A 23,380-nucleotide genomic window follows, 5' to 3' on the forward strand; every position below is an offset into this window, starting at 1 on the left:
TTCTTTTGAGCTGTGCCCGTGTGTGTGTGTGTGTGTGTGTGTGTGTGTGTGTGTGTGTGTGTGTGTGTGTGTTGTGTGTATGTGTGTGTGTGTTGTGCGTGGAGACAAGCGCTGTTAATCTATCCTTTCTGGTTTAGTTTGCAGCCTCCATTTCCCCCCTTACTGTCTTAGTAACTGTTCTTCTGCTGTGACGAAACACCATGACTAAGGAGTGTATAGAGGGAAGAGTTTAACTGGTTGCCTGCTTACAGTTTCAGATGGACAGTCACAATCATCACGATGGGGCGATTGGTGACAGGAAGGAATGGCACTGGAGCTGAGAGCCCAAATCAGATCCCCAAAAGTCCCAAGGAGAGAGAGAGAGAGAGAGAGAGAGAGAGAGAGAGAGAGAGAGAGAGAGAGAGAGAGAGAGAGAGAGAGAGAGAGACTGGGCCTGGGGTAGGGTTTTGAAACCTCAAAGCCTGCCACCAGGGACACACCTCCGCTAACCAGGCCACACCTCCTAGTCCTTCCCAAACAGTTCCATTAACTGGAGCCGAGCTTTCTAGCGCATGAATGGGGGCCATTCTCATTCACACCATCACTCACTGTATACATGTGTGTTTATAATTTTGTTGTTGATTTTTGTTTTATGTGCATGGTGTGGAGACAGTAACCAGAGAAGGCCACCTCATCCTGGGTCTCTTTCCCATCGACCCTCAAGTCTTTCTGACTTCACTAGTCAGAGTCACGAGATCTGCTCTTTCCACAGGCAGTGGGGGGTGGAAACACCATCACTGACTCGGTCGATACCTGTGGAGTTCTGGGTCGTCCTGCTTTTTCAAGCCTCTAGAGGAAGGGACAGATCAACAGAAACGGAACCCCGTTGGCAAGGAAGAAGGGAGAAACAGAAGCTGAGCAGGCCACCCCTGTTCACAGTGGTCTGCAAATGTCCACTTCAAGAGGATGAGCAGGCTGGGCGGTGGTGGCGCACGCCTTTAATCCCAGCACTCAGGAGGCAGAGGCAGGAGGAGCTCTGTGAGTTCGAGGCTGGGCTGGACCGACAGCCTCCAAAACAATACAGAGAAACCCTGTCTCGTAAAACAAAAACAAACAAACAAAAAAGAGGACTAGCAGGCCTGTCTCTGGCTTCCTCTACCGTACTGGAGCCTGCGCACACTGACGTCAGGACACCATCTCAACAAGTCTCTTCCCTGGGAGACTAAGTGACCCAAGGGGACTGACGAAGCCTTGTAATTTTCTGTCTTTTGCTATGAAATTAATATCACTGCATCATCTCTCTCCGCCCTTTCCTCCTTCCAAACCCTCCCTCACACCCCTCCTTACTCTTTCTCATCAGTTGCTGCTAGACACACGTATGCGTCCACGTATGTATTCCTAAATACATGAGTACAACCTGCTCAGTCCGCACACTGTTACTTGTACATGTGTTTTCAGGGCTGACTAATTGGTACTGGATATGGGACTGGTGTGCCCTTCCCCGGGGAAGGCCGTTCCCCCCTCCACCCTCAGCTTTCCTTAGTCACCTGCAGGGTTCCTTGTGTGAGGCCGAGGCCCTGGGAAGTCCCTCCCGTCCGCTTTGGCATTGCTCTTTTTTTTTTTCTTTGGTTTTTCGAGACAGGGTTTTTCTCTGGCTTTGGAGGCTGTCCTGGAACTCGCTTGGTAGTTCCAGGCTGGTCTCGAACTCACAGAGATCCACCTGCCTCTGCCTCCCGAATGCTGGGATTAAAGGCGTGCGCCACCAACGCCCGGCTGGCATTGCTCTTTTTACCCCCTGTTCAGCTCACACTTAGGCAGGCACGTTGGTGACGTGTTATGGATGTAACTTCTGACATGACTAACGACACACTCGCGGCAAGCTCCCTGACTCTTTGGCTCCTGCAATCTCTCCACCCCCTCTCCCACAAAGATCTCTGAGCCTCACGTGTGCAAGTTGTTTTGTAGACGTATCTGTTGGTACCAGGCTCCACGGTGCTGCATTCTGATTGGCTGTGGCTTTCTGTAATGGGCTCCATCTGTTGCCGAAGGAAGTGTCCTTGATGAAGGGTGAGGACTACCGCAGAGTTGTGGATCCTGCCGGTTTGGTAAAGTGGTGGTTGGTGGTTCTCTTCACCAGTCCTGGGTGGCTGTCTTCCTAGCACCGGCATGATTGTTGAGTGTGCCTCAAGTTCAATCAGAGAACTCTTGGGTACCACTGATGGGGAAGCCCTGTGTATGTCAATACAGCATTGTTGGCCAATAGGGAAGCAAGACAGGTGGGACTAGGAGTTGAGGAGGATTCTGGGAAAGAGAGACACAGACATGATGTAGCCGCCATAGGAGTTAGAGGTCTGGACCCTTTTCTCCGGTAAGAGAAATACTTAGATTAACAATTATGGGTTAAATACTTAAGTCAGAGCTAGCCAGTAAGAAACAAGCAAGGCCAGCAGCTTCATAGTTAATATAGCGTCCTGTGTGTTATTTGGGGGACTGCAATGGGGCAGGGCCCAGGCGACTGGCAAGGAAGACCACACTCTACAGTACCACGAGGTGTGTGTACCCTTACAGTACCACGAGGTGTGTGTACCCTTACAGCTCTCGTGCCATGTTGGTCACTGTAGTGCATGGGTGTCGTAGCTGGGTAGGGCAGCTGGTTGCTTCTCTCCTTTGGAAGCGTGCATGGCGCCTCCTGTTACCATGAAAACGAGTTCTCAGAAAGGAGGCTTTCAGGTCAGTCCCAGCTCAGGGGCCTCTGGTCCTGTACCTGAAGTGCCTGGGGCCTTTAGCAGTAGGCACTGACCTTCCACCTCTGGGGTGGGTTGGCAGCTAAGGTCAATAGCAACAGCCCATAATGTTTCGGGTTTCTCTGGGAGAACCCTGACAGCAGCTCAAAAGAGGCCCTCATGCCTGGTTTGGGGTTTTTGTTAGATGGTCCTAGGCTCTTGGAGGGGGCATTGTCAGCCCAGATGAGGAAATATCATTTAAGCTGCATATGTGTATTAATACACAGACATTTGTGTATTGTAGGTTTTTATAATATAGTTAGTTATTAGTATGGTTCCCTTTGCCTTTTCAGACACCTTACTGTTATTTTACTCTCTTCCATGCTTCTGTGTGTGTCTCCCTTCCTCCTCCCTTTCCCAGTGACGGGAAATGGGAAATGTTAGAGACTTTTTTGAAAGCCTTCTGACTGACACCGTCCAGGAGAGATGACAGAGCGCGTTGCCAAGTGAGTGTTTGGTGCCCGGTCAGTTGTGCCTCTTGGCTAAGGTTCCATGTGTCCGGTCTCTGGTGCGGGCAGGGATTCTGAGAGCTGCACAGCGTTTTGTTCCACAGCCCCACTGTGATGGAGCCTGCCATGTGCGCAAGCGTGTGTGCGCGTGAGCGTGTGTGCATGTGTGAACGTGTGTGTACGTGCATGTGTGTGTGCACGAGCGTGTGTGCATGCTTGTGTGTCTGTGTGTGTGCACGTGTGTGCACATGTGTGTGCGTGCATGTGTGAGTGTGTGCGTGAGTGTATGAGTGTGTGCCTGTCTGTGTGCGTGTGTGAGTGTGTGTGTGTGCATGTGCACACGTGTGTGTGCATGTGTGAGTGTGTGTGTGTGTGTGTGTGTGTGGTGGCTCCCACCCCTTTCCTTTCCAGTGAAATGTAATAAGTATGAAAGTAAGCCGGGCGCTGGTGGCGCACTCCTTTAATCCCAGCACTCGGGAGGCAGAGGCAGGCGGATCTCTGTGAGTTTGAGGCCAGCCTGGTCTACAAGAGCTAGTTCCAGGACAGCCTCCAAAGCCACAGAGAAACCCTGTCTTGAAAAACCAAAAAAAAAGTATGAAAGTAAAACAAAAGACAGACACAGAGCAGACTCGGGAATTAGAAAAACACGCTTTGACAAACGCATGAGAACAGACAGGCAAAAGAGCAGACGCACTTTGTCCCCGGTACTCCGCGGAGTCACCACTGCTTTTAAATATAAAGATTTATTCACCACAGCTGTCCTCTAAGGCCCCTTCAGACCTAAAAAACTGAGGCCCCACTCATTCTTGAGATAAACATCGAGTCCTCTCTCCTAGACCCATACTGTAGTTCAGCACACATTGTATAGCTAGGAAGCAGGAGGGAAAAAACTCTCTCCTTTTGGGGGAAATCTTAACGAGAACAATATAGGGGACAATATAACCAACGCCAACCACTACCACTCCTTATCAGAGGACTGCAGTTTTACACACTTGTCTCGGGGACATTCCTGAAGTAAAGAAATAAAACCTGGCAGGCAAAGTTCCAGTTCTCTTAGTCAGTGTCCCCAGCTCTGTTTTCCTCCAGGTTAGATCCATCCTGAGCAAACCGTGCTCCCAAACCCATCAGAGCGTCTCGTCCTCGACCCCTGTCTGTTACTCTCCATGCTTTGTGGCCTCCATCAGGAGGGCCGTTCTGCTCTCCAGCACTGTCTTAGATGACAAGGGCATTCTGCAGAAGGCATTAGGTCAAGAGATTTTGACATGGGGAGGTCATCCTGGGTGGACTTGGAGTCTTAGTTAGAGGGTCCTAATTAGGGTCAGAATCCAAGGAGACATGGTGGTGTTATAGGAGGCTGGTGACAATGAATGAAGCAGAGGCTGGAATCGTACGGCTGTCTCCCTCCGTGTTCTGTTGCTGTAACTGGGTAATCTATAAAGAGCAGAGATCTATTTTTACAGTTCTGGGGGTTGGGAGGTCCCATGCCTGGGGCGAGCATCTGGCCAGGGGTTTCTTGCTGTTATCATCGCCACAGTGGAGAATGTCACACGAGAGGAAGCATGCTGAGAACGTGGCTGACAGACAGAAAGCAAGCTCTCACGAGAATTAACCCACTCCCAAGGCAACTGCAGCAACATATTCACAAGGGCTGAGCTCTCATAATTCAATTGCTTCTCAGAAGTCCACCTCTCTGGGGCTGGGATTAAGTTTCCAGTACAAAGCTTCCAGGAGACGTTCAAACCGTAGCTTAGTCAAGAGCCAAGAAATACAGGCTGCCTCTTGAACGTGGGGAAGGCAAGGGTTCTGTCCTAGGGCTCCTAGAAAGGTCCTAGTCCTGCCTACCCATGACCCATTCACAGACTTTAGCCCTCAAGAATTTGAGGTCACAATGATGTGTTATTTCAAGCTACTGTGTAAGTGCTAATTTGCTATTGCAGAGACAGGAAACCAACGGCCATTGAGTGAGTTTCTACTGGCCTATTGCATTGTAGTGGTGATGGTTGTTTTTGTTTTTGTGATAGGGTCTCCCTATGTAGCCTGGCTAGCCTTGAACTCTTCAAATTCCTGCAAAGCAGGGATTATGATCCGGGTTTTTATATTTAGATTAGAGAGTCATAGAGACAATGACTTTTTTACTGTTTGTTTGTTTGCTTGGTTGGTTGGGACTAGATCTATGTAGCTCTGGCTGGCCTGGAACTCTACGTAAACCAGGCTAGTCTCATACTCATAGATATTTTCCTGCCTCTGCCTCCTGAGTGCTAGGATTAAACATTTGCATCGTCATTCTTGGCCCTGGAGACAATGGTTTTGTTTTAGGTGTTTTCTGTACTCATCTGATGACTTTGAATCTCTGTAATGAATCTACGCAGCTTAACACGTGATGGGATTCTGTCTCCAGACCATCCCACAGTTTATGTCAGGCTCTAAGACAAGTGTCAGATGTTTCTAATTTTCCACAGCAACGACCATCCTCATTATGTTAGTCAGGCAAACCTAAGAGAAAGCTTTGAGGTAGATGGCCTCATTGGGCTTACGCTTTGAGGAGTTTCAGTTCCTGGCTTGGCGTCTCCATTGTTCCCGGGCTGTGATGAGGAAGAGCTTGGGCAGGGTGTGTACTAGGGCAGGGTTGCTCACCTGCTGTGGGGCCAGAAGCAGGGAGAGTGACAGGAAGGGGCCAAGGACGAGGCATCCTGCAAAGGCAAAGGCACACCCCCTCGTGACCTACTTTTTCCAGGTTCCCTCTGCCTCCTAAAGTTTCCACTAACTCCCAAAATAGCACCGTCAGCTGAGAGCCAAGCTTTCAACACACATGCCTACCAGGCACGTTCATGTTCCAGCTCTAACACTTGTATGTGTTTCTGTATACATGTGTCTTCCCGTAGCACATAGACACACAAAGTCCACTAGAGTATCTAGAATTTTCAGATGACAGATTTGCTCCACCCTCCAGATTGTAGAGCCAATTTCAAAATGCTCAGCATGTGTGCACACATGACAGGGATAACCAGGAGAGGGACAGGACGCAGGTGACACAGAGGAAGAAAGCTTTCTTGCTGACCTTGGTTCCTCGATATTTGCTTTTTCTACAGGCATGCATTACCATACTTAAAAATCTACCCTGGCATTTTTGCCCACTAAAGATTGAAAAAAGTCTTCAAGCTAAATACAAGCATGGTTTTATTTGGCTTACATGGTGTTTTAAAAATATGGAAACAGTGATATCAGATAATTAGGATCTATAATCCAGAATTACAACTTCTCTTGAAAAATGGAAAATTTGAAAATACTTCACCTGCATTTTCATGTGCTAACCACTGGGCAAGTTGGGCTGATTCTTGTTTGTTTTGCTTTGTTTCTCTGTTTTAAGTTTTATATATGAGACTGTTTTGTCTGCATGTATGTCTGTGTACCAGGTACATGCCCTGGGCCCATAGAGGCCAGAAGAGGGTGTTGGATCCCCTGGGACTGAGGTTACAGATGGTTGTGAGCAGCTGTGTGGGTTTGGGGAATTGAAGTCTGGTCCTCTGGAATAACAGCTGGTATTCTTAGTGGCTGAGCCATGTTTCCAGCCCAGGGGCTGTTATCTTTAACAGAACAAATGTTTGCATGTCCTGTCACAGTCTCATTGTTTGCTTTTCTTAATGCTGTGACCAGGTACCTTCAGAAAAGCAACTTAAGAGGTGGCCATGATGACACATGCCTATAACTCTCACATTCTCGAGGGTGTAGCACGGGGGTCAATCAAGGTCATTCTCAGCGTGGTCTACATGAGACTCTGTCTTCAAACAAACAAACAGAAGACAAACAAAAAGGACCCAAGAGAGGAAGGGTTCATCTGGGCTCATGGCTCTTTTGTGGTGAGCAAGGCATGAACCCTTACAGCTGGGGCAGAAGGAGCACGAAGAAGCCAGTGACACTGGGTTGATGGTCAGTTAGCAAGGAGAAGAGGGAGCCAGGGGTGGTATATAACCCTCAAGGCCTGGCCTCCTGGGACCTACTTCCTCCAGAGAGGCCCTATCTTCTGAGGGTTCTACAACCCTCCCAAATAGCGCCACCATCTGGAGACCTAGAGTTCAAACAGATGAGCCCGTGGAGGATATTCCACACCCAAACCTAATGGTCGCAGTTTCTCTAGTGGCTTACACTTAGTCTGTCTCCCGGTCTCCTGCAGCATTTGAGATTTTCATTCCAGCAAGGGCTGCCAACTAAGCAATAATTCCTACGCCTGAATTTTAATTTCAGATAGCAAAGATTCTAGGTGTAAATATGTCCCAAATATTGCTGATTAGTGTATATCTTTATCTAATGTTAAATCTGGAAGTTCTAGATTTATTTTCTTTTATGTTTACAAGTGTTTTGCCTGCATGTATGCATATGTATCACACGTATGTCTGTGCCTGTTGAGGTTAGAAGAGGCATCGGACTCCCCAAAGCTGTAGTTAAATATGGTTGTGTGTGGTGATGTCTTACTTGTACAGATAAAACTTGTCTGAAGATCAGAGGGTGGAGCTTGCCACTAGCTAACGATAGAGGTCTGTATAGACAGACAGGAAGTGAGATGGCCGGGTGGAAACAGGAAGTGAGATGAATGGGCAGAGACAGGAAGTGAGATGGCTGGGCAGAGACAGGAAGTGAGATGAATGGGCAGAGAGAGGATATAAGCGGGAAGGAACAGGAACTCTCTCTCTTTTCCTCTGGGAAGCTAATGAGGTGAAGGTGACTTTGGCTTGCTCCTTCTTCTCTCTGGGCTCTCAGCATTTTCCTCTCTATCTGACTCGGGGTTTCTATTATTTAGACCAATTAAGAACAATTAAGAACTCCTTTTACAGTTGTGAGCCATTGTGGAGGTATTGGAATCAAATCCAGCCCCCCTCAAGAACAGCAAGTGCTGTTAGACACTGAGCCTTCTTTCCAGTCTCTAAATCTAGAAACTCTAACTCCAGGTCCAGCTTTTACAGCCTGGCCTCCCCTACCCCAACTCCATCCCCCATTTCTGTTTCCCTCCAGTCCTATGCTCTGTCAGCCAAATCCCTGCAGACTGTGTTTACATACTTCCTGTCTGGGAGGTTCTGCCCCTGCTCTTCTTCAGCTACTCAACGCTACATTGTCTCCCCTCGAAAACAAATTGAAGCTCTGGGCTCCAAGGAAAGATTCTCTGCTTGGACCCCGCCACACTCCCTACCCCCACTGCTCTGTGGGTAACATTCATTTCATCTTCAGCAACCTCATTTCTCTTTTAGAAAATTTAAAGATTTATTTCACTTCCAGATTTGTTTTAAATTATTTTATGCGTAGCTGTTTTTGCCTGCATATATATCTGTGCACCCCTTGTACACACCACCTCTAGGAGGCCAGAAGAAGACATTGGGTCCCTGGAACTGGAGTAACAGTTGTTAGACACAGTTTGGGTGCTAGCAATCGATCCTGGGTCCTCTGGAAGAGCAGTGCACTTAACCACTGTGCCGTCTCCCCAGACATTATTTTACTTTCAATCGTGTATGTGTATGTGTGTTTGTGTATGTCCGTGTACATTTGAGCACATGAATGCAGATGCATACGGAGGTCCCAGGTATCGGATCCACTGAAGTTAGTCAGTTGTGAGCCACGTGGTGTGGGTGCTGGGGATTGAACTCAGGCCCTCTGCAGACTCAGCAAGTGCTCTTAACCACTTTGAAGCACAGCACTGTCATTTGCCTGTAGGGCTGCTTCAGCTGGCTCATAATCACGACCTCACAGCCACTGCCACGTGCCTCATCTGTTTGTGTGTGGGAGGCAGTCCATAAGAGTCCCTGTCATTCCCAAACTTGTCAATTCAGATAGCTACAGGGGCTGGGGAGACGGATCCCCCCCTCAAGGGCACTCACTGCTCTTTCAGACATTTCTGTTCCCAGCACCAGGTGCCGGGAGGTTCATGGCAACCCCGGCTCCAGCACATCCAACGCTCTCTTCTGGCCCCATACATGCATAGACATACACACAGACAGATGGACATAAATTAGAAACAAAATATATCATAAAGACAAGCTCACATACACATGAATCAGAAAACAACCTTTGAAAATTAAAAATAAATTAGCCAACTAACGGAGCTCAGATTCCTATAACAAAATGCCATTACTTGGGTGTTTCTAGAGGAGAGGCTGACATGCTGTCAGCTTTAGTGTTTGATGTGGGATCTCTCTTTCATAGATGTTGTGTCCTGGCCTGCTGGAAGGGAAGAATAGACTTGCTTAGGCCTGTTTTACAAGGAGGTCCTCCCGGGGGAGTCTACTCCCATGACTTCGGCCAATAAGTAAGTCCCAACGATCTCACCTCTTAGCTCCACCATGGGAGGAGGGATTTCAAGACACAGATTGGAGAAGGGAGAGGGGAGACACAGTCGTTCAATCCCTGGCAGCAAAGTTTACTAAAGCTCATGATTCTATGGATTAGGCAGATGTCTGTGGTCTGGACTGGTTTGGTTGGGTGGGGACCAGGTAGTGGAGGATGGCTTCATCCATGTCTGGGGTCTCGTATAACTGGAGCCTCTTGTTCTCGGGGAGGCATGCTTGTTCCCACAATGGCAAAGTGTCCTCCCCAGCAGCAGCTCTGCCTCTGGTACGTATGTCATCTTCACGTTGATCAGAGGTCAGCATGGCCAGGCTCCCCGGGGAGGGAAGTAGAGTCTGCTGCTTGTGGGGTAGAGGGAGATCTCTTCGCCAAGGAACATGTATTCAGGGAGGCCGTTACTGAAACCATCCAATACAGACAGGGGTGAGCATCCTGCTTCCCACGGACTTACACGTTCAACCCTCATCTCTGCATGCCGTTCTATCTAGGACGTATACAAGCCCCGCCCCTATGCAAGCCCCGCCCCTTTCCTTTGGAACTGGCTTCTGCTTAGAAAGCTCCTCCCATCTCCTTTGAAGTCTGATTATGGCATTTCCTTTAGGTCTCCTCCTAAAATCCCTTCCTGGGGGAGCCTTTGCTGGCCTTCCCAGTCAGTGTCCCGAGTTCCACACCGGATCTCCTGCAGCTGCCTTCCCGGCTGTCAAGAACACTTTGCGTAACCGTTTGTCACCTCTGTCACGGAAGTCTATCCTGTCCTCAGCGTCCAGCCCGACACCTAGCACACAGCAGGGGCTTGGTGCCAGGGTGGCCAGGAGGAGAGGGCATACGGGGCGGGAGGTGGGACGCACGAATGACCTGGGGAATACACTCGCCACGGAAAAGGCCCGTGTAGAGCCTCGCGGAGTGCAAGGCTCGGGATGCTGAGACCCGCCGGGGATCGTACAAAAACAGCTGCTGTACAAAACAGTACCGGAACTTGAACGTGAGGTGCCAGGTGCTAACCATGACGAAGCAGCGGGTGGGGGTGTCAAGCAGGGGTCAGGATAGCAAGGGGTCACAGACTTCACACAGGGTCCAGGAGAAGAGGAGCAGTTTGGAGCCAATGAGGTTGGAGGAGCCATGGCCAAGACGTGGTGAGATCCTCTGTAGCTCCCATTATGATTACGACGGTGTCCTCGAAGCCGATCGGTCCAGGAGAGAAGGGCAGGAGAGTCAGTGGAGGTCCAGAAGAGACATCGCTGCCATCACCAAAACACTAGAGAAAACGGGGGTCAATGGGGGCAGCTTGTTTAGAGACCTAAGGTCTGCTCGGTGATTCTAGAAACAAGTTCATTCTCTCTGTGCATCCCTCCCTCTCTCTCTCTCTCTCTCTCTCTCTCTCTCTCTGTGTCTGTCTCTGTCTCTGTCTCTCTCTCTGTGTGTGTGTCTCTCTCTGCCTCTCTCTATCTCTCCCTCTCTCTCTGTCTCTCTCTCTCTCCCCTCCCCCTCTCTCTCTGTGCCTCTTTCTCCTTCCCTCTCCCTCCCCCACCAGCACACATCAAATAGAGACCACAAGGCTCCCATTGCCAACACCAGCCAGCTCTGAATCTCTCTTTTTGAAAGCTTTAGACAATGTCATGATTCCCTAACTGCTCCAATCTGCATCTCTAAGATAGGCAAGGGCCTTTTCTCATAGAACACAGTATCTTTTCCACACCTAAGAAAAGTAAAACGTGATTATTTCAATGTCCTTTATTACCTATCATATATTCAAAATCTCTAATTTCCAAAAAGAAATAGTCTTTAATAGTTCATTTATTTGAAGAAAGAGCTGAACAAGTTCCACACATGCTTTAGTGATCTCTCCCTCTCTTTGATACAGGGTCTGATTAACCCAGCCTGGCCTTGAACTCATAGTAACCCCCCGCTCACCAGAGCTGAGGTTACAGATATGAGCCTCCACCCTGAGGATGGGCCTCTCAAGCCTTGTATAATGTAAACTGTGGATGTTCCTTTTTAAAAAAATTTAGATTATTTTATGTATGTGGGTAGTTTATCTGCATGTGTATGTATATGTAGTAGGTGTGCCTAGTGCCTGGGGAGGTTACAAAGGGGTGTTGGGTCCTTGTAACTAAATTTACGGATGTTTGTGAGCCTGGGAACTGAACCCGTGTCCTCTGTAAGAACCATTGGCTATCTTAACCTCTGAGCCATCTCTGCAGCTCATGGGTGTCTTTTTTAAGTCATGCCCTTTCTACTGACAACCTGCCTCCCTTCACAGCCTTCATCTCACCCTCACAAGTCCAGGGAGCTGCAGATTAAGAGTGAAATCAACATGGGGGAGGGGTGGTGTAAGCGTCTGAGCCCCCAGAACCTACGAAGAGAGCAAGCTGTAATCAGCTCTAGGAGAAACAGATTAGAGCAAGAGATTTAGGAACTGGGGTTGACCCACACACTCTCTTAACTCCTAAGAATGCCAAGAATTTACCAAGATTATGAAAGGTGGATGCCTGTGGGAAAGAGAGGGAGAGCTAGGAAGAGGAAACTGAGACAAATCGTATCAGCAGCACAGAAGCTCAGGCAGGACCAGCTAGCTCCCTAATGACAGCTCAGTGCAAAGTTAAAAGCCCAAAGCCCTTGCTCAAAAATGGTTAGAAATTTCAAGACGACAACCACAAAGCATGAGGCCCTGAGGAACACAGAGACCAATGCACCATCACACACACACACACACACACACACACGCACGCACGCACGCACGCACGCACGCACGCACGCACACACACACACACACACACACACACACACACACACACCTGGCACTATACATAGACAGCCAAGCCAGGAGGCCCCCAGGCAAATGTCCTACAAGGGGATGCTTCCACAAACACCTGTTTCATTTACATTTTAGACATAAGCAAAGGAGGGAATCCTTCCCACACCTGGGGTGGGAGGCTATGACTACCTCATGCTTGCCAGGACACTCAGCAGTGGCGAATGGCTTTCAGGAAGCCCAAGGGTTAGTTAACCAGGCACTCGCCAACGAGAGATGGCATCACATCACCGTGGGTGTTCGCCAGGTCTTCTGAGAAAGATCTGAATACTTTTGCGAGGGTTCCAGCAACATGACCCAAACACCAACCAATGGGCCCTGTCTCCCCACGCTGCAACACTGAGGGTTTAGGGACCAACACACAGACTTCCAGGGGAACGTACTCCCGAGAGCTGACAGGTAGTCCCTGCATGTCCAAGACTGCTCTTCCTGGGAGAGCCTGTCCCTCCAGCAGCTTGTACTGACCTCATTCAGTGTGTGGTGAGCTCCTCCCTGAGCAGGCACTTTGTATGGACAGAGCTAGCAGATGTGAGCCTCCTCCTGCTGGAGTGACTCCTAGTGCTCACACAGCACCTGTAATGACAGACCTGCCCAAGTCTGGGCCAGGCCCCGGGTCCAAGTCTGTAGCCAAGGTAAACTTTCAGTTCCTCAGTGTGGTTTGACTTTAGGTTCCAATTCCAGGTTCCCAGTGTGCTTTGTATATTCTGCTTGGAGCAATCCCCGGACATTTCACCTCCTATCACCCGACCCAGACACCACCAGCCTGATCGCCAGTGCTTGCTGCTGGAACCCCAAAATGCTGTTAGCTGTGTGAGCATCTAGAGGTGGGTTTGGGCGACCTTAGCAGTGGCTTTGTCACAGTGGTCTCCCCAGGTTGCCTACTCGTCCATCTCTCCGGTAACCAATCCCTGGCCTTGCTTTGCTGTCCTCAGTGCTTACCCATTGCTCGAAGCTGTGCCGGTGCATGGACCTAGATTCCCGACCGACCGACACTCAGCAAGGATTACAGATGTGGCTGCCAAGGCTTTGGGAGCCTTCACGTCAGGATGACGGAGAATCCCACCTCTTTCCTACTGGGAACAAAGCCCTTGGCCTCCTCCCAGGGTCTTTTTTTTTTTTTTTTTTTTGGTTTTTCGAGACAGGGTTTCTCTGTGGCTTTGGAGGCTGTCCTGGAACTTGCTTGGTAGTCCAGGCTGGTCTCGAATTTACAGAGATCTGCCTGCCTCTGCCTCCCGAGTACTGGGATTAAAGACATGCGCCACCAACGCCCGGCTTCCTCCCAGGGTCTTTAAGGGACAGTTTGTGCAAGGATGGTCTTGGACTAGGCGTGAGGAGGGTTGCTGGAGGAAGGCACCCGCTGCTTGCCTGGTGGGTCTGACCCTAGGGTTCCGTCCTATCTGAGAGCTGGGAATCCTGCCGGGCAAACAGCCTTCCCAACTAATGACTCCAGAAAGATAGACACTTCACGTAGCTGAGCATAAGGTGACAGAAGGCCAGGGAAGAGGGTTTTTCATTGTTTTTTTTTTTTTTAATGTATCTTTCTCCTCTCCCGGGTCTGCATTTTAGAATTTCTGAAACGCTGTTGGGGATGGGGTATGTGTGTGTGGGCGGTGTGTATCTCCAATGTCATGTTGAAAGATCCAGCGTAGACAATGTTTCCCTTCAGGGCCACCAGGTTAGAGCCACAGGCCTCGGTGATGGGTGTCATTGTGTCTCTGTCTCTTTCCTGTTGCTGTGACAAGATACCTGAAAAGAACTGCTTTTTTTTTTTGGTTTTTACGAGACAGGGTTTCTCTGTATTGTTTCGGAGCCTATCGGTCCAGCCCGGCCTCGAACTCACAGAGACCCGCCTGCCTCTGCCTCCCGAGTGCTGGGATTAAAGGCGTGTGCCACCACCGCCCGGCTAACTGCTTTTTTTTTTTTTAAGTTTACTAAACCAACAGTTTATTCTGGCTCACAGCTTAGGGTTCCGTCTATCAGGGCAGGGGCGTCGAAGCAGCAGCAGGCTGGCTTTCTCCAGTTTAGACATCCCAGGATGCCCTGCCCAGGGAGTGGTCTCCCCACATCGGTGAACTAAAGACAATCCTCCACAAGCGTGTCCAGAGGCCCATCTTTCACGCTGACAACTGACATTAACCTCACACACCCAATGGCAAAGAGTCAGGCTCCACAGGGCTCCCCCTGAGGACCTGGGAGGACTTCAGCTAGGAAGCTGGGGTTGCCTCTGAACCCTTCAGTCCTTCTAGAGGAGAACGGAGCCCGACCTGTGAGGAGGTCAAGCAGAAGAATCGCGGATGGGGGAGGTGCCCAGGGTACCAGGCCAGGGCCTTTCAGTCCACAGGCCATTATGTCCCTGCATCTCCCAAATGTACCAGGCCCATCTTACAAAGACTCCAGGCCTCTGAGTGAGGTACACGTGGAGTAACTCTTTAGGCTTACATTTTTTCCCCTGTAAACTAAGAAATTCAAAAGCAAATAATGTTGATACCTTAATGACATTTACATCAATAGCTAATTAATGACAAATTAATTAGTCAACATCCCCTAAGCCACCAGAGGTTCATGAAAGGGGGAAGACAGCTTAAAAGGCATTGACTTCAGCAAGACAAAAATTTCAAGCCCTAGGGGGGAAAAAAAAATATATATATATATATATATATATATTTAGTCTAGTGAGACAGAATGATTCCAAAGCAGTAGAATGTGCCTTCCGGGCTGTTAAATTCAGCCCACAAAAGCACCTACTGGGTGCTAGGCACTATGTGAAGGATGGAGAACAACAGGATGAGCACTCCAGGTCAAGGCAGTTAGACAGCAGACATAGAGATGGTTCAGGCCCCTCTGAAAAATGTGATCCCTCTGTGTATGGCTGGGCAGGGCCGTAAGCAGGGGCGAGGTGAGGGTGCCTGGAGGTGGTAAACTCTGGATACACTGCACTGAAGATATGCTGTCTGCGTCTATCCTTTTTTTAAAATTAGTCTAACAGGGTAAGGCTGGAGGGCTGGAGGGCAAGGCAGGAGCTGGGAGGGAGGGAGGGCCGTTTCCACCCGCAGGCAGGAAGCTGAGAGAAGATGGCCTTAGGGCCCATTGCTCCCTTGCTCTTCAGGCCAGGATCCCCCGCTCACGGGCCGTGCTTCCCCACACTCAGGGTAGATCTTCCTTTCTCAGTTCAGCCTCCCGGAAAACGAGAAGCCCTTCACAGACACAGCCAGAGGCACGCTCCCGTGGAGACGGATTCTAAATCCAGTCGCGGTGACAGTGAGGATGAGCCACCACAGACGGCTACCCAGAAGGCACCACCAATAAAGGCCTGGAATGAGATGAGTGAGAGCTCAGGGGGGTCTGGGGACAGGCGAGGGACACCCATGGGAGTGACAACAGGGGAGCCTTGGCCAAGTGGGAAGGACTCGGGTCAGCTGGGTCTGGGGGGGGGCCGTATCCAGCGTGCATTTCATCTCGTCCTGCTGAGAGGAAGCCAGAATTAGTGTAGACAAGAGAGGAGCCAAGGGTGCTGGTCTTCCAGAGAGACTGACCCTTGGGAGAAGGGGGCCAGAGGAGAGGATGGTGGGCTAGTTGGGGGCAGATGGTGGGTTAGTTAGGGGAGGATGATGGGTTAGTTGGGAAAAGATGATGGGTTAGTTAGGGGAGCATGGTGGGTTAGGAAAGAATGGCAGGTTAGTTAGGGGAGAATGATGGTTTAGTTAGGTGAGGATGGTAGGTTACTTGAGTTAGCTGAAGAAGGAGGGGTTAGTTGAGGACAGCAGAGACTTTTAAACATAGATATGTTAGCAGCAGCTCAAGTCAAAGCTATGTAGTGACAAGCAAGACTGAAGGAGGGAGATCATTTGGGGACAGGGAGACCTTTATGAAGAATGTCCCCCGAAGCCATTTCTTTTAACAGACACTTTCCCCTCTACTTCCCCCCCCCCAGCACTTCCGTTTTAAGACAGGTAAAATGGCTGTCATCTCTGTAACTCTGAGGTTGAGGGAAGTTTCCTTTTACCTCTGTCAGGGATGGAGTCTATGTAGATGGCATCGTCAGTGACTTTGACTCTTGTCTGGTTTCCTTTTGGATTTTGAGACCGGGTGTGTCTATGTAGCCCTCAGGTGGGCTCTGCCTCTGCCCCCCCCCCCCAATGCTGGGATCACAAACATCTGGCTTCACAAACAGTTCAATTTTTCATCTTCTGTGATTAGCTTCCGAGGAGCCCCCTTAGGCTGCAGCAATGGGGGAGGTCTGTAATTGTAGCAATCCAGTGAGTTCTCTGGAAATGTTTGAGATCTGGTGGTAGGAGTATTTGCTCAAAGGAACAAGCATCAAGTTCCACATGGGGGGGTGGGGGGCGTTCCTCAGCCGGCTGCAAGAATGCCCAGCAACCTCTCTCACTGGGTCAGCCAACCTCCCAAAGGGTCTGTGAGAGAACACTGTCCCCGTAGGAGAAGCTGACTGTCAGAAAAGGCCACCGAGGGGTGACCTCTGCTCCAATGCCCAGTCCCCAGGAGAGCGCTCACATCTTTCTGACTCCTTACACAATTTCTCCGGTTCTTGCATACCAAGTGAAGCACAGCTTGACCCTGGGTGACTGCACGATGAGCCTGTCCCAGACGGCCAGAGCTTGAGCTTTGCCCTGGGCGTGGGATGATTAGTCAAGAGGCCAGAGCAGAGGCCAACGAAGGTCATGGTCTTGGGTGAAATTCCTACAAAGGCCAACTGGCGAGTCACAACCCGCCCTCTGCTCTCTCTCTTCAGGTGGCAAAGGGGACCAGGGGAAAAGGTGTGGGCAGCTAGCGTAGGGTAGCCCAGCCCACTGTCTGAAACTGCACCTGCGTGTCCTGGATGGTGGGTCCGTAAAGGGGCCTCAGACACGAAGAGGCCTTGGTGATTGAGCAACATTTTGAATGAGACAACACAGAAAGGAAAAGAAAAGAAAAATTCTGGTGACATGGAAGAGTGGGAAGGGGAAGAGGGTGACGGGGTGAAAATGACCGAGTATACTGTGCACATATATGGGCATGTCACGAGGAAAGCATTAGCATGTAAAGACAGTATGTGCTAATACAGCACTTACACAGGGAGCTGGAGAGACGGCTCGGTGGTGGAGAGCACTGGCTGCTCTCGAGGAGGCCCTGGGTTTGGTTCCCAGCACCCACGTGGTAGTTCACAATTATCGGTGACTCCGGTTCCAGGGAACCCAATGTCTGCTTTGAGCCTTTTCAGGCATGCGGTACACAGAACATACATGCAGGAAAACACTCATACATATAAAATAAAAATAGCCGGGAGGTGGTGGCGCACGTCTTTAATCCTGGCATTTGGGAAGCAGAGGCACGGGATCTCTGTGAGTTGGAGACCAGCCTGGTCTACAAGAGCTAGTTTCAGGACAGGCTCCAAAGCTACAGGGAAACACTGTCTTGAAAAAAAATTTAAATTAAAAATAATTAAATAAGTAAATAAATATACAAGTCTTTTAAAAGTTAAAAAGACACACATACACACACACACACACACACACACACACACAAGATTCCAGTGCTCAGGAAGCAGAGATAGGAGGATTTCTGTGAGTTCAAGGCAGCCTGGTCAACATAGTAGACTGCAGGTCAGGTGGGGACAAATAGAGAGACCTTATCTTAAGAACAAACAAACAAACAAACAAAAGAAAATTGTGAGACATGGAAGGGAAAGGATTCCCTCTTCCAGAAACTCATCACCTGAGAAGCCAGAATATCCACACAGGTATAATCTTGCTATGAAGGTGACAACATAGCCATGGTGTCCTTCCACACATAGATCATCTTTGTGAAAATAACAGTGACTATCAGGCTCATGGCCCTGGGTAAGGCCCCACTGCTTTCCCAGATGTGTTCTGGAAATTTCACACAGGGTTAATGACTTCATTTACAGTGGAGAGAGTCTACCTTCCGGTGACCCTCCCTTATCCACTCCAGTCTTGCCTAGTGGCCTCAGGGTCCACCCTGCGGTCTCTTTTAGGCTTCTTAGCAACCCTTTGAAGGTAACAGTGGAGTGTGACTCTCTCTGAGCTCCGCAGCTGTGGTGAAGACAGTGTGACTCTCTCAGACAGTGGCGTGTGACTCTCTCTGAGCACTCAGAGGCTCCCTAGCCTCTCCTCAGATGCAGTCTCCCTCATAAGCAAGTGCTTACAGTCTTCACCGTCTTAGCAAACTTAAAACTGGCCCACCCTGAAATCCTTTCCAGCGCTGAAACCAAGGATCCGGTTTTACCTGAGACTAGTTTCCTAAAGATTATAAGAGAACTGCTCAGGCCACTGCTGGTGACAACGTGGAACCGTCTCTCTGTGCCTGCCACCGCTGGTAGGAAGAAACAAAGGGGCCAACTTTCAGCTGTGACATTGTGGTGTGGAACAGTCCTGGTGGATGCAACCCTCCTGCTAACAGAAAAGCCATTCTGTCTCCTGCCGAGCTCAGAAAACGGCTCAATTTGCCTCTGAGCTGCGTAGGTCCACGGGGCCAAGCCCCTTCCCCTCCTCACAGCGTCTTCCCACACTTTCCCTCACGCACCCTTTCTTTCCCGGCAGCCACTAGGGGTTTCTTCTTCCTGTCTCTGCAGAAAGGCTTTTGTGATAGTTGCTCTGTACTCGCAGACTGCCCTTCGCCACAATGGACTCCGTCACGAGGATTTAAGTGGACATTAACTTTCAAGGTTTTCCTGAGCCACAGAGGGTGGCAGTTAACAGCAGATAATGCACAGCCGGATCAAGGCCTGACCGGGTCTGGCCCTGCCAGCTCCCAGAGTGTGACTTGGGATGAACTTCTCCACCTTACCAGGCTTCAGTTCCCGTTCTGTAAAGGAAAGCCCTTCCATATTCGCGGCTGTGTTGCTATGGGGACCGAAGGAGAAAATGAGTATTTGCATTCAGTATCACCAGGCCTATGATAAGTGTTATCTGCAATGGTTTCTCTGCCGGCGGACAGACGGAAGGCTTTGCTCACGTGTAATGGCCTTTGTATAACAGCTTGCAAGTAGAGAGAATGGTTTCTTTCGGCTTTGTCTAGTCTTTTTGTTAATGTTGTTTTGTCTGTTGGGGCAGAGTCTTGCTACGTAGCTCAGGCTGTCCCGGAACTAGAGGTCCTCCATTCCTCAAATTCCCAAACTCTGAGATTACAGATGTGGGCTACCATGTCCAGAAAATTTTCTCATGAAAAATTTCAGATGTGCAAAAAAAAAAAAACTGTATAAATGACACTCTTACACCTTGCTCAGATGGTATGATTGCCTGCATTTTATCATAAACATCCAGTTTCTAAACTATTTCAGTGTGAGGAATCAACTGAAACACATGACCATGCTAGCCTCAAACTCAGAGATTTGCCTGCCTCTGCCTCCCAAGTGCTGGGATTGAAGGTGTGCACCACCACCACCACCACCCAATGAGGTACACACCTTTAATACCCGCACTCTAGAGGCAGAGGCAGACGGATGTCTGTGAGTTTGAGGCCAGCATGGCCTACATAAGGAGGTCCAAGACAGCTAGGGTTGCATACGGAGAACCTGTCCTGGGGAGGGGAGGGGGAGTGACAGTGATTGTAGGTCTTGTCAAGCTGATTGTTAAGGCAGACTGTAGATATCTTCATCCCACAAGGCAAGCTGTAGACACCTCCTTTCCACGCCATCTCCTTCCTGCTTCCCTGCCGGAGTCCTGCCTGGGCTCCCTCAGACTCTGCTAACTTTCATACTTGACCCCTGTCTCTGAGACAAGATGGGGTCCGAGTAGGAGCCAGGACTGCGTGGTCTCTTCCTCCAGCCACACTCGTCACCCTAACAGTTGACTCCCACGTGATTCTACACGCAACAATGACATTCCCGAGCACACAGGGAACCGAGAGTGATGAGCGCGCTGTTGAGAGGGTTGGCCACCTGAAGTGGGGGTGTGCTCCACTGGGCACAGAGGATGCTCACCAGCAGACCTTTCTCAAAAGAAAAAGAAATTGAAACGCTAGAGGGAATGCATGCACGGAGCCCTGGGTTATCTGTGAGGCAGCCTGGCTAATTCTCATTCCTGGCTAACCTCACCGCCATTTCCCTGTCACCTCTCCTTACCCAGATGTTGGCTTCTAGTCAAGATACACACCGCCATTTAATTATTAATCCGGGTAAAACATTGCTAGGGAGTTTCACTGTGGCGTTTCTATGCACTGCACACCACAGATACTTGCTTGACAATCTGGCTTTCTTGCTCCTCTGCGGGTTTTTCTGGGCTTCAGTCTCTCTCCATTTGTGGAGAGGACCATAAAGTTATCATCGCCAGGGAGCTAATTGCTTAGAACCTTTTGGTTCTCTTCCTTGAAGGTGTTTGGAAGGGTTTTGGCTGCTGTGGAGAGCTTGTATTCACAAGAAGTGAGCGACCTTGGCTGTGGAGTGGAGTGTGTCTCTGTGACCAGGAAAAAGCCCAGTGTTTGTGTTTGGTGACGGTTTTATGCCTGGCTGTCGGTAGACACATTTACAAGCTTGCTGACAGACCAGGCTCCAAGAGCCATCACGGAGGACTTAGCCAATGAGTTTCACGAGTTCATAAAAACAACTTTTATTTTTATATTAATACTAGGGAGGGGAAGCTGAAAGATCAAATACAGAGGAGAATGGGTTTGAGAGACAGTGCTCAGAGCCACTGGGAGGGCTCAGAACTGGATTCAGCGCGCTGTTCTAGACTTTTCCCCAGGGTTCTCATGCCTCACTGTGTGTGTGTGTGTGTGTGTGTGTGTGTGTGTGTGTGTGTGTGTGTGTCTGTGTGTGTGTGTGTGTTTGGTAATTTGATTATTTTGTTATATAGCCCAGGCTAACTTTGAACTCCTAAAATTTTGGCCTCCTGGGTCCTGGGATTATCAGCATGTACCTCTTGCTTGGATGTTTTTCCTCCCTTCTTCCTTCCCTCTTACCCATCCTTTCTCTGTTAATATGCCTGTCATGACTTGGGCACAGGGTTAAGGGTACAGAAATTAACAACATATCCTCAGTCCTCTTAGAACTGAACAAAACCTGAGAGTAAGGAAGAGAGGGAAGGAGACAGGCAGAGAGAGAGGGAGAGAGAGAGACAGAAAGAGACAGAGAGACAAAGAGGCAGAGAGACAGAGAGGGAGGGAAGGAGGGAGGGAAAGGGAGAGGGAGAGAGAGAGAGAATGAATGCATATTTAATAAATGGAAGGGTTTCCTGGTCTTTCTTGGCTTGGTAGAGAGCAGGGAAGCTTCCCGTAAGAGATAATTGAGTGAGTGACTGAAAGTGACCTGGGCCCGAGGCCTTTCTTTATCACCTGGCTTAAGAACATTGGATGAAGGAAGTGATTCTCTGGAGTAACAGAGCTTACGGAATGAATCTCTCCATACACAGAAAGGGCATTTCTTGGAGTGGCATGCAGGCTGTGGTCCAGCTAATCCAACGAGGGCTGCCTATGAGCAGAAGGTCCAAGAATCCAGAGTTCCTTCCGTCACAAGGCTGGATGTCCCAGCTGGTCTACAGTGTATGCCAAAATCCTGAAGAAGCAGCCTGTAATTCCAGTGAAGGAATGGACTCGCTCCCCTCTCCTGTAATTCCAGTGAAGGAATGGACTCGCTCCCCTCTCCTGTAATTCCAGTGAAGGAATGGACTCGCTCCCCTCTCCTGTAATTCCAGTGAAGGAATGGACTCGCTCCCCTCTCCTGTAATTCCAGTGAAGGAATGGACTCGCTCCCCTCTCCTGTAATTCCAGTGAAGGAATGGACTCGCTCCCCTCTCCTGTAATTCCAGTGAAGGAATGGACTCGCTCCCATCTCCCGTGTCCTTAGGCAGGCTTCCAGGAGAAAGTGTAGCCCAGATTAAAGATTGATCTTCCCACCTCAAAGATCCAGATTAGACGTAGGTCTTCCCACTTCAATGATTTAATAAAGAAAAAAAAATCCCTTTGACAGTGGTGCACACCTTTAGTCTCAGCACTTGGAAGGCAGAGGCAGATAATCTCTGAGTTCTAGGTCAGCCTGGTCTACAGAGCAAGTTCCAGGACAGCCAGGGCCACAAAGAGAAACCCTGTCTTGAAAAAAAAAAAAAACTCCTAATAGTAGTAAGCTCGGCAACCAATAATGGCCATCCCAGAAGACAACAGATTTTGATGTCACAGAGGCAGGGTAGGAACAATAAACACTAAGGTGGTTTGGATCTGAAACATCCGCTCCTTCTTTCTTCAGGGTTTGAGTGCTTGGGCTCTTGTGGGCGAGGCCTCTCTGGAAGGTGCTGTCACCAGGAGAAGGGCCTTTGAAAACATCACAGCTCCATCCCTGTCACTGCCCATGTTCTCCCTCAAGGCCATGACAATGTGGGCAGCAGAGACCACACGCTCCCACCGTCACAGACCAAGCTGCCTGTCTTGCCTTCCCCACCATGAAGCAAGGGGGCCTCTGAAGCCACGAGCCAAAACGAGTCCTTCCTCCCCTTAAGTTGTTCCGGCCACTGGTTTTGTCACAGACACACCTTTCCATTCTGGGAAAGTCCAGGTGACTCACTCCTGGAAGTCTGGGCTTGTTTCAAGTGGCAGGTGGTTGACAGCAGAAATGAAAGATGAACTGAGGGCCTGGGGCTCAGATGGTCCAGTGTTTTCCCATCCTGTGCTGAGGCCCAGTTCTGGCCCCAACGCTTCAGGTACCGTGTATGGGAGCATATGCCCATAATCTCAGCATTCCAGAGGCAGAGGCAGGTGGGTGTCTGTGAGTTCAAAGCCAACCTGGTCTACAAAGCAACTTTCAGGACATCCAGAGTTACACAAAGTAAGTTCAAGGTCATTTGTGGCTATACAATAAGTCCAAAGCTAGCCTGGGATACACAAGACCCTGTCTCAAAACAAACAAACAAACAAACAAACAAAAACACAGTGTAAGCTGGGGGTTGGTGGCACACGCCTTTAATCCCAGCACTAGGGAGGCAGAGGCAGGCGGATCTCAGTGAGTTCAAGGCCAGCCTGGTGTACAGAGAGAGTTCCAGGACAGACTCCAAAACAATACAGAGAAACACTGTCTCAAAAAA

The 23,380-nt window shown here is 49.6% G+C and overlaps 2 long non-coding RNA genes across 2 annotated transcripts; one reads left to right on the top strand and one right to left on the bottom strand.

The window, feature by feature from the left end:
• The first annotated feature begins 9,212 nt into the window (after positions 1–9,212).
• On the top strand, positions 9,213–15,702 carry LOC110343334. Its single transcript, XR_002385586.2, has 3 exons — positions 9,213–9,503; positions 13,035–13,177; positions 15,522–15,702. It is a non-coding gene; the product is annotated as an uncharacterized LOC110343334 (long non-coding RNA).
• Positions 9,594–13,370, bottom strand: LOC121137099. Its single transcript, XR_005874324.1, has 2 exons — positions 13,293–13,370; positions 9,594–10,796 (listed from the first exon to the last, which is right to left on the bottom strand). It is a non-coding gene; the product is annotated as an uncharacterized LOC121137099 (long non-coding RNA).
• Positions 15,703–23,380: the final 7,678 nt, after the last annotated feature.

This window comes from Mesocricetus auratus, unplaced genomic scaffold (assembly GCF_017639785.1).
Source record: "Mesocricetus auratus isolate SY011 unplaced genomic scaffold, BCM_Maur_2.0 Super-Scaffold_100676, whole genome shotgun sequence".
Classification (NCBI taxonomy): domain Eukaryota; kingdom Metazoa; phylum Chordata; class Mammalia; order Rodentia; family Cricetidae; genus Mesocricetus; species Mesocricetus auratus.